We start from the raw sequence: 8,980 nt of genomic DNA on the forward strand, positions 1-8,980 counted from the left end.
ATTATGGAAAAAGTACTCGTCGGCGGAGTCCATTTTGTACCTTGGCAAACTATCAAACAACTTGCAGGGGTCGACAAAGGAGCCGGCTAGCGAAGGAAGGTGCGCCTCCCTTGGACCAGGTGGCTGGCCTGGAGGCGTCCGACGAGCATGTCAGCGTCCCACGAGCTTGCCGATGTCAGGACGAAGGAGCTGGCTGGGGCGGCGAGGCGGCTTCCTGCTCACGACAAAAACGGGGAGGTGGGGATGGGAAGCTTCGGTGCCCAAGCGGCGAGACGATGGTGGCGGCGACATGGGAGGTGGCGGCGTTGGGGGAGATGTTGCGACACCGGCTGCTGGCAGAGGCACCGGAAAATGGGCGGCGGAGGCGACATGGCGGAGGCGGGCGAGGGTTTGCTGTCGATCTTGGGGTGGGAGAGGATGGCCAATGTGCCACCGACTAGCGGGCCATGGGGGAGTAGGCGGCCGCCGCACACCTTTGTTATTTGTCCATGCCGACGCAAATGACGCTCAAAATTGGGCCGTGAATGGGTCGGCAGGCGGACAAAAAGTGGGCGCGTGTTTGTTTGGGTCGGCGCATTGGGACAACTTTTTTGTACATGCCGACCCAAACGAACGCGTGCGGACTGAAGGACACATGTCCTAGAGGCAATAATAAAGTTGTTATTTTATATTTCCTTATTCATGATAAAGGTTTATTATTCATGCTAGAATTGTATTGATCGAAAACTTAAATACATGTGTGAATACATAAACAAATACCGTGTCCCTAGTGAGCCTCTACTAGACTAGCTCATTGATCAAAGATGTTTAAGGTTTCCTAACCATGGACATGTGTTGTCATTTGATAACGGGATGGCATCATTAGGAGAATGATGTGATGGACAAGACCCATCTGTTAGCTTAGCATAACGATTGTTTAGTTTTATTGCTATTGCTTTCTACATGTCAAATACATATTCCTTCGACTATGAGATTATGCTACTCCCGGATACCAGAGGAATACCTTGTGTGCTATCAAACATCACAACGTAACTGGGTGATCATAAATATGCTCTACAGGTATTTCCCAAGGTGTTTGTTGAGTTGGCATAGATCAAGATTAGGATTTGTCACTCCAAGTTTCGGAGAGGTATCTCTGGGCCCTCTCGGTAGTACACATAATAAGCTTGCAAGCAAATGAATAAGGAGTTAGTTACAAGGTGATGTATTAAAAAATGAGTAAAGAGACTTGCCGGTAACGAGATTGAACTAGGTATAGAGATACCGACGATCGAATCTTGGGCAAGTAACATACCGATGGACAAAGGGAATTACATGTGTTGTCATAACGGTTTGACCGATAAAGATCTTCATAGAATATGTAGGAGCCAATATGGGCATCCATGTTCCGCTATTGGTTATTGACCGGACATGTGTCTCTGTCATGTCTACATAGTTCTCGAACCCGTAGGGTCCGCACGCTTAACGTTCGATGTCGATTTGGTATTATATGAGTCATGTGGTTTGGTGACCGAATATTGTTCGGAATCCCGGATGAGATCACAGACATGACGGGGAGCTTCAGAATGGTCCAGAGGTAAAAATTGATATATAGGACGATGCTATTTGGTCTCCTGTGAATGGTTTCGGAATGCACCGGAAAGTTATGAGAATACCAGAAGGGGTTCCGGAGGCACTGGGAGTGTATTGGGCCTTGTTGGGCCATGTTGAGGGGAACACACCAGCCCACATAGGCTGGTGCGCCCCCTTAGGGCTTCCACACCTAATACATGGTAAGGGGGGGGGGGGTTGCCACCCCCCTTACCATATCCTAGAGAAGGGAGGAAGGAAAGAAGGGGGTGCCTCCCCCTTACCTTGACCCTTGTGCCATTATTTGGCAGGAGGGGGGGGGGGCGCTCCAAAGGAAGGAGCCCTAGGGCTGCCGCACACCTATTGGGGCGCCCTAGGGGCTGCCTCCTTCCCTCCTGCACCTATATATATGTGGGGAGGGGTGCCACACAAGACACAGCTTATTCCATGTTGTGTGTCGGCACCCCTCCGCCTCTAGTTTACTTCTCCGCTCTAGATCGTCGCAGTGCTTAGGCGAAGCCCTACGGGATTGCTTCACCGCCACCGTCACCACAATGTTATGCTGACGGAACTCATCTACCACCTCTCCCCGCTTGTTGGATCAAGATGGCAAGGACGACACTGAGCTGAACGTGTGCAGAACACGGAGGTGCTGTACGTTCGGTACTTGATCGGTTGGAGTGTAGAGAAGTTCGACTACATCAATCGCGTTGTCAAACGCTTCCGCTTACAGTCTACGAGGATACGTAGACATACTCTCTTGCTGGTTGCTATGCATCTCCATGGATAGATCATTGCGTGTGCGTAGATTTTTTTTCATGAAGCGTTTTCCAACACGGACAAAATGGGTCGGCGCGTTGGAGTTGCTCTGAAATCTCGATGGGAAGAGCTCGCTTCTCTTCATAATGCGCAATCGAGAAAATCTTTACCGTTGATGAGCCAAGTGTACATGGGGGCACGTGATTACTCGTTGCAGGAAAATGAAGCCGAGAGGGTACTCAGGTTTATAGATGGTCCATGTGGCAACTACGTTTCCACACAGCCGTCATATGCATTTATGTTGCAAAGAGTTGGCATTTTGAGCTCGGCTTACATGAAAAAGTTCTCAGCTTATACTTAATTCTCGGATGATCTAAGCCAACCAACGTAAGTCGGTCGGATGCAACACTACATACTAGTAGCCGAGGTTTAAAGCGCCTTTGCCAAGTATTTATGGTAGTAGTATTAGTAGTATTTATGGCTCTCTTCATGGGTCCGAACACCAAGACCTCTACCCCCTTCATGAGTATCTTCATTAAAGGCCCGTGTCCACATTAATTTTAATGAAGTTCTCCTCTGGGGGTTTCCAGTTTTGTTGCTCCTCGATCGGTTTTTGACTTGCTGCTTTCCTGTATCGAGAGATCCGTTTCTACATCAACCGCCCATTTAATAGACTGTGCTATGGATCGGGTACATTCTCCATTAGTGTTCGCATTTCTTTCCGTCCATACTTACCATGAGCCACATAAAAAGATGCATGACGTTGAATGGCTCGTTGCCTCCCCTCGAGTCCATCGTCCAAGTATCCAGATGAAGGATTGGTAACTTGGTCGAGGTAATTTGCTTAATTTCCTGCCAAAAATGTTTTGCCCAGGTACATTCAAACAGATTGTGTTGAATACTTTCCCGCTGCCCACATGCGAGGCAGAAACCAACTTGTTCAATATGCCTATGGCATAGTACAACTCTGGTTGTAACAATCACCCGCCACCAATAACTTCGGACTTTGGGAGGAACCTGTAATCACCACAGTTTCTTCCAAATTTGTCCGGCCCTCCAGAGCCTGTAGGTGAAACAACATCTCGACATAGTTGCACACTTAGCTTATAACCAGATCTCACTGAAAACTTCTCAAGCCTGTCTGGGTGCGATGACCAGAAGTCCTCTTAGACCCTGCCAATGGGGATTTTAGAAATGATGGAGATATCCGGTTCAAGAATATTTCCTTCCAACTTATGCACATCCCATCCTCCCAAATTTGCTTGTAGCAATTCCTCCACTTGAATCACTGTTGCATTCTGTAGTATGACCAACGGGTGTTTGCTGTAACTTTTAGGTATCCAAGGATCTTCCCATATTTGAATAGAGCTTCCATGTCCCATCTGTTTGATCAAGCCTTTGCTAAGTAGCTCTCAGCTGTGCAATATAGCTCTCCAAGTGTGTGATGAATTATGTTTTTTCCTTGCTTCCATGAATTCACAATCATGAAAATATTTACCCTTGAGAATTCTCGCACACAAGACCCCGTGACTAAGCTCATTACTCACATGAAGCTTCTTGTGATGTTGTAATATCGAGAGGGCCCAGAGATATCTTTCTGTCATATGGAGTGACAAATCTCGGTCTTGATCCATGAACTCAACGGACACCTTCAGAGATACATGTAGAGCACATCTATGATCACCCAGTTGCGAAGTGACGTTTGATAGCACATAAGGTATTCCTCCGGTATCCGAGAGTGGCATGCTCTCAAAGTTTGAGGAACTGATACTTGACATGGAGAAAGCTGCAGCAAATAAACTAAGTGATATGATCTGATGCTAAGCTTACGGCTGGGTCTGTCCATCACATCATTCTCCTAATGATGTGATGCCTCTATCAAATGACAACTCATGTCTATGGTTAGGAAACCTTAACCGTCTTTGATCAACGAGCTAGTCTAGTAGAGGCATACTAGGGACACGGTGTTGTTTATGTATTCACACATGTATTTAAGTTTACGATCAATACAATTCAAGCATGAATAATAAAAATTTATCATGAACAAGGAAATATGATAATAAGCAATTTATTATTGACTCTAGGGTATAGTTCCAACAGTCCCCCACTTGCACTAGAGTTAATAATCTAGTTTACATCGTAATGAGTCTAACACCCAGAGAGTTTTGGTGTTGATCATGTTTTGCTTGTGAAAGAGGTTTAGTCAACATAACTGACACATTCAGATCCGCATGTACGTTGCAAATATCTATGTCTCCATCCATAATGTAATTACGAATGGAGTTGAAGCGGCGCTTGATGTGCTTGGTATTCTTTCAAACCTTGGCTCCTTGGCAATCACAATGGCGCCTGTGTTGTCACAATAGAGAGTCATCGGATCCGATACACTAGGTAAAACTCCTAGATCGAACATGAACTCCTTCTTCTAGACTCCTTTTTGTGCTGCTTTCAAAGCAGCTATATATTCCACTTCACATGTAGATCCCGCCATGATGCTCTGCTTGGAACTACTCCAACTGTCTGCTCCGCTATTCAGAATATACATGTATCCGGTTTGAGACTTCGAGTCAACCGAATCTGTGTCAAAGATAGCATCAAAGTAACCCTTTATGATGAGCTCTTCGTCACCTCCATAAATAAGAAACATGTCCTTAGTCCTCTTTAGGTACTTAAGGATATTTTTTGACCACTGTCCAGTGATCTACTCCTGGATCACTCTTGTACCTACCTGCCAGACTTATGGCAAGGCACACATTAGGTCTAGTACACAACATGGCATACATTATAGAGCCTATGGTTGAGGCATAGGGGATGACTTTTATCCTTTCTCTTTATTCTCCATGGTCGGGCTTTGAGTCTTACTCAACTTCACTCCAAGAACACCTTCTTTGACTCAGTAATGGGCATTGTTCATCCAGAGGCAACCCAACACACAGGCTGGCTACATCTCGCATGGGGACTCGATCGGCTTCAGTGAGCAGCGAGAAGGATCGATCAGATTCAGTTAGCAGCAAAGGAATTGGCCGACTTCAGTTAGCAGCACAGGAATCGCTCGGGTTCTGTTAGCAGTGAAGGGATGGATCGATCGGCTCTAGTAAGCAATGGAATCGATCCCTCGTGTTCAGTACATAGCTAGCTAGTGCAATCGCTCGGGTTCAGTAAGCGAACGCCTCGCAAGGGTTCAGTTAGCGAGTGCCTCGCACACACACGTGTATGAGAGAAATGGCAAACCACATTGCATCACCTGGCCCTGACCACCCACCTTAACCGGGAACTCCCAGATAGTTTCCTCGCCCTCACTTCTACCACGATTTTTTATGTCATGGACGGCCCAAATAATGTCATGCATGTGCGTCTCCGGCCAGCCGAGGACGAAAATCCCATTTCCTGGCATGATTTTTTGTCATAGAAGTAGGATCCCACCACATCAATGATGATACATGCTTTTGTCACAATTATCATCATAGAAGTGTCATAACCATGACATTTTTTTGTTTAGGCCATAATGTCACGAATGTGTCTTTTTTGGTAGTGTTGAAACGTCGGCCTTCACTCCCTTGTCTCTATTATTTTGTGTTGGAACCTCCTGCGGGTCCAACGACCGCCCGTACGATCGACATGGTCGCAGGAAAGGTCTTCTTTTGGTTTGTTTCTTTAGAAACTTGTATTTTTCTGGGTTCTCCTGTGGTGTTAGTTCCAAAGCAATACATAGACATATTTCCAGGTATTCAAACATCAATCTAGCATATAAATAATTTTGCACAAGGCTAAGCCTTCATTAGAACAACTTTTCCAAACTCACTTCTTCACATGGAACTTCAATCACTCTTTTATGAAAAACAAAAATGAAAACTTACTTGTCTACATTATTCACATGGGTTGCCTCCCAGGAAGCTCTTGTTTTCAGTCGGATAGCTCGACCGTAGTGGTTATCAAGGTGGTGCTAGAACACCAAGACCATAGCTTCTCACATTCAAAAATGATGCCACCTCCTATGTAGGTCTTCAATTTCTTTTTCCTGGGAAAATGCCTTATAAAGGGATCTTTAGCTGGTAAATCAAATGAACATTTCCCTCAAACACATTTATCACAGCTTTGATAGTCCTAAGAAAAGGTCTACCGAGTAATTGGATCTTCAGGCATATCTACTATAACAAGACCAATCATGACAAGGCGATCATTAATTTTAACTATAACTCCATGCTTAATGCCTACTGCCTGAGTAAAAGTAGAGTTAGCCATACTCAATATAATATCTGTGCTAGCATAAGGACCAAGACATCATAAACATATTTGGGCATAGTGGAAACGCTTGTTCCTAGATCCCATAAAGCACTGAATTTATTAAATCCTATCTCAAACTCTATAGTAGGTTCAAAAGAATCCTCTTACATAGTTGGTAACTTATTGAATAACTTTTTTCCTTTCATCATCAAGTTCACGTACTCTGGTTGCAACTTGTTCAACAAAGACACTATATGCCTCATCTTTAGTTACCTCCAGTAGTAGATACTTCATTGATATCAAGTTGACAAAATCTGCAACATTATAATTGTACTCTGGCACATGACTCGTGCCAAGTACCTCAACTTTCTTCGATGGGGAACGTTGCATGAAAATCAAAAAATTTCCTATGAATCACCCAAGATATATCTATGAGAAGCATAGCAAGGAGAAGGGAGAGTGTGTCCACATACCCTTGTAGACCGCTAAGCGGAAGCGTATATTACGCGGTTGATGTAGTTGTACTCTTCACGATCCAATTGTGATCCAACCTGATGAAACCAAACGGACGACACCTCCGCGTTCAGCACACGTGCATCTCGATGACGTCTCCTCCTTCTTGATCCAGCAAGCAAGGGTGGAGAAGTAGATGGGATCCCAACCAGCATGACTGCGTGGTGGATATGGTGGTGGTGTAGTGCCGGCAGGGCTTCGCCAAACGCTGCAACCAATCTAAGGAGAAAACAAAGTTATGGGACAGGTAGGACTGCCGCCGGGCGTGGGAATTGGTGTGTCCAGCTCCTCCCTCTCCCCCACTATATATAGGGGGCAAGTGGGTGGGATGGGTCGGGCTTTATAGATGGTAACATTACCATCTGCGCCCGTCTTCTTCTCACAGATACACTTGTTCTTGATGGCCTGTCGGTCATCAGGTAAGTCTACCAAAGTCCACACTTGGTTCTCATACATGGATCCTATCTCGGATTTCATGGCCACAAGCCATTTGTCAGAATCCGGGCTCATCATTGCTTCTTCATAGTTCGTAGGTTCACTGTTGTCTAACAACATGACTTCTAGGATGGGATTTCTGTACCACTCTAGTGCGGAACATGTCCTGGTTGACCTACAAAGTTCAGTAGTAACTTGATCCAAAGTTTTATGATTAACATTATGAGCTTCCTCTCCGGTTGGTGTAGGCATCACGTGAACTTCTTTCTGTGATGTGCTACTCTCTAGTTCAAGAGAAGGTACGATTACCTCATCAAGTTCTACTTTCCTCCCACTCACTTCTTTCGAGAGAAACGCCTTCTCTAGAAAGGACCCATTCTTAGCAACAAAAATCTTGCTCTCTGATATGTGATAGAAGGTATACCCATTGGTCTCTTTAGGGTATCCTATGAAGACACACTTCTCCGCTTTGGGTTCGAGCTTATCAGGCTGAAGCATCTTTACATAAGCGTCGCATCCCCAAACTTTTAGAAATGACAACTTAGGTTTCTTGCCAAACCATAATTCATACCGTGTCATCTCAACAGATTTTTACAATGTACTATTTAAAGTGTATGTGGTTATCTCTAATGCATGACCCCAAAATGATAGTGGAAAATTGCTAAGAGACATCATAGAACACACCATATCCAATAAAGTACGATTACAACATTCGGACACACCATTACGCCGTGGTGTTCCAGGTGGCGTGAGTTGTGAAGCAATTCCACATTGTCTTAAATGAGCGCCAAACTCGTAACTCAAATATTCACCTCCACGATCACATCATAGAAACTTTATTTTCTTGTTACGATGATTCTCTACTTCATTCTGAAATTCCTTGAACTTTTCAAATGTTTCAGACGTGTGTTTCGTCAAGTAAATATACCCATATCTACTCAAATCATCTGTGAAGGTAAGAAAATAACAATATCCACTGCGTGCTTCAACACTCATCGGACCGGATACATCAGCATGTATTATTTCCAATAAGTCACTAGCCTGCTCCATTGTTCCGGAAAATGGGGTTTTAGTCACCTCGCCCATGAGGCATGGTTCGAATGTCTCAAATGATTCATAATCAAGTGATTCCAAAAGTCCATCAACATGGAGTTTCTTCATGCACTTTACACCAATATGACCTAAGCGGCAGTGCCACAAGTATGTGGAACTATCATCATTAACTTTGCATCTTTTGGCATCAATATTATGAATATGTGTATCACTACGATCGAGATTCAACAAGAATAAACCATTCACAAGGGGTGCATGATCATAAAAGATATATTCATGTAAACAGAACAACCATTATTCTCTGACTTAAATGAATAATCATCTTGCATAAATAAGATCCAGATATATTGTTCATGCTTAATGCAGGCACCAAATAACAATTATTTAGGTTTAAAACTAATCCCGAAGATGGACGTAGAGGGATGAT

This window comes from Triticum dicoccoides, chromosome 5B (genome assembly GCF_002162155.2).
Source record: "Triticum dicoccoides isolate Atlit2015 ecotype Zavitan chromosome 5B, WEW_v2.0, whole genome shotgun sequence".
Classification (NCBI taxonomy): Eukaryota; Viridiplantae; Streptophyta; class Magnoliopsida; order Poales; family Poaceae; genus Triticum; species Triticum dicoccoides.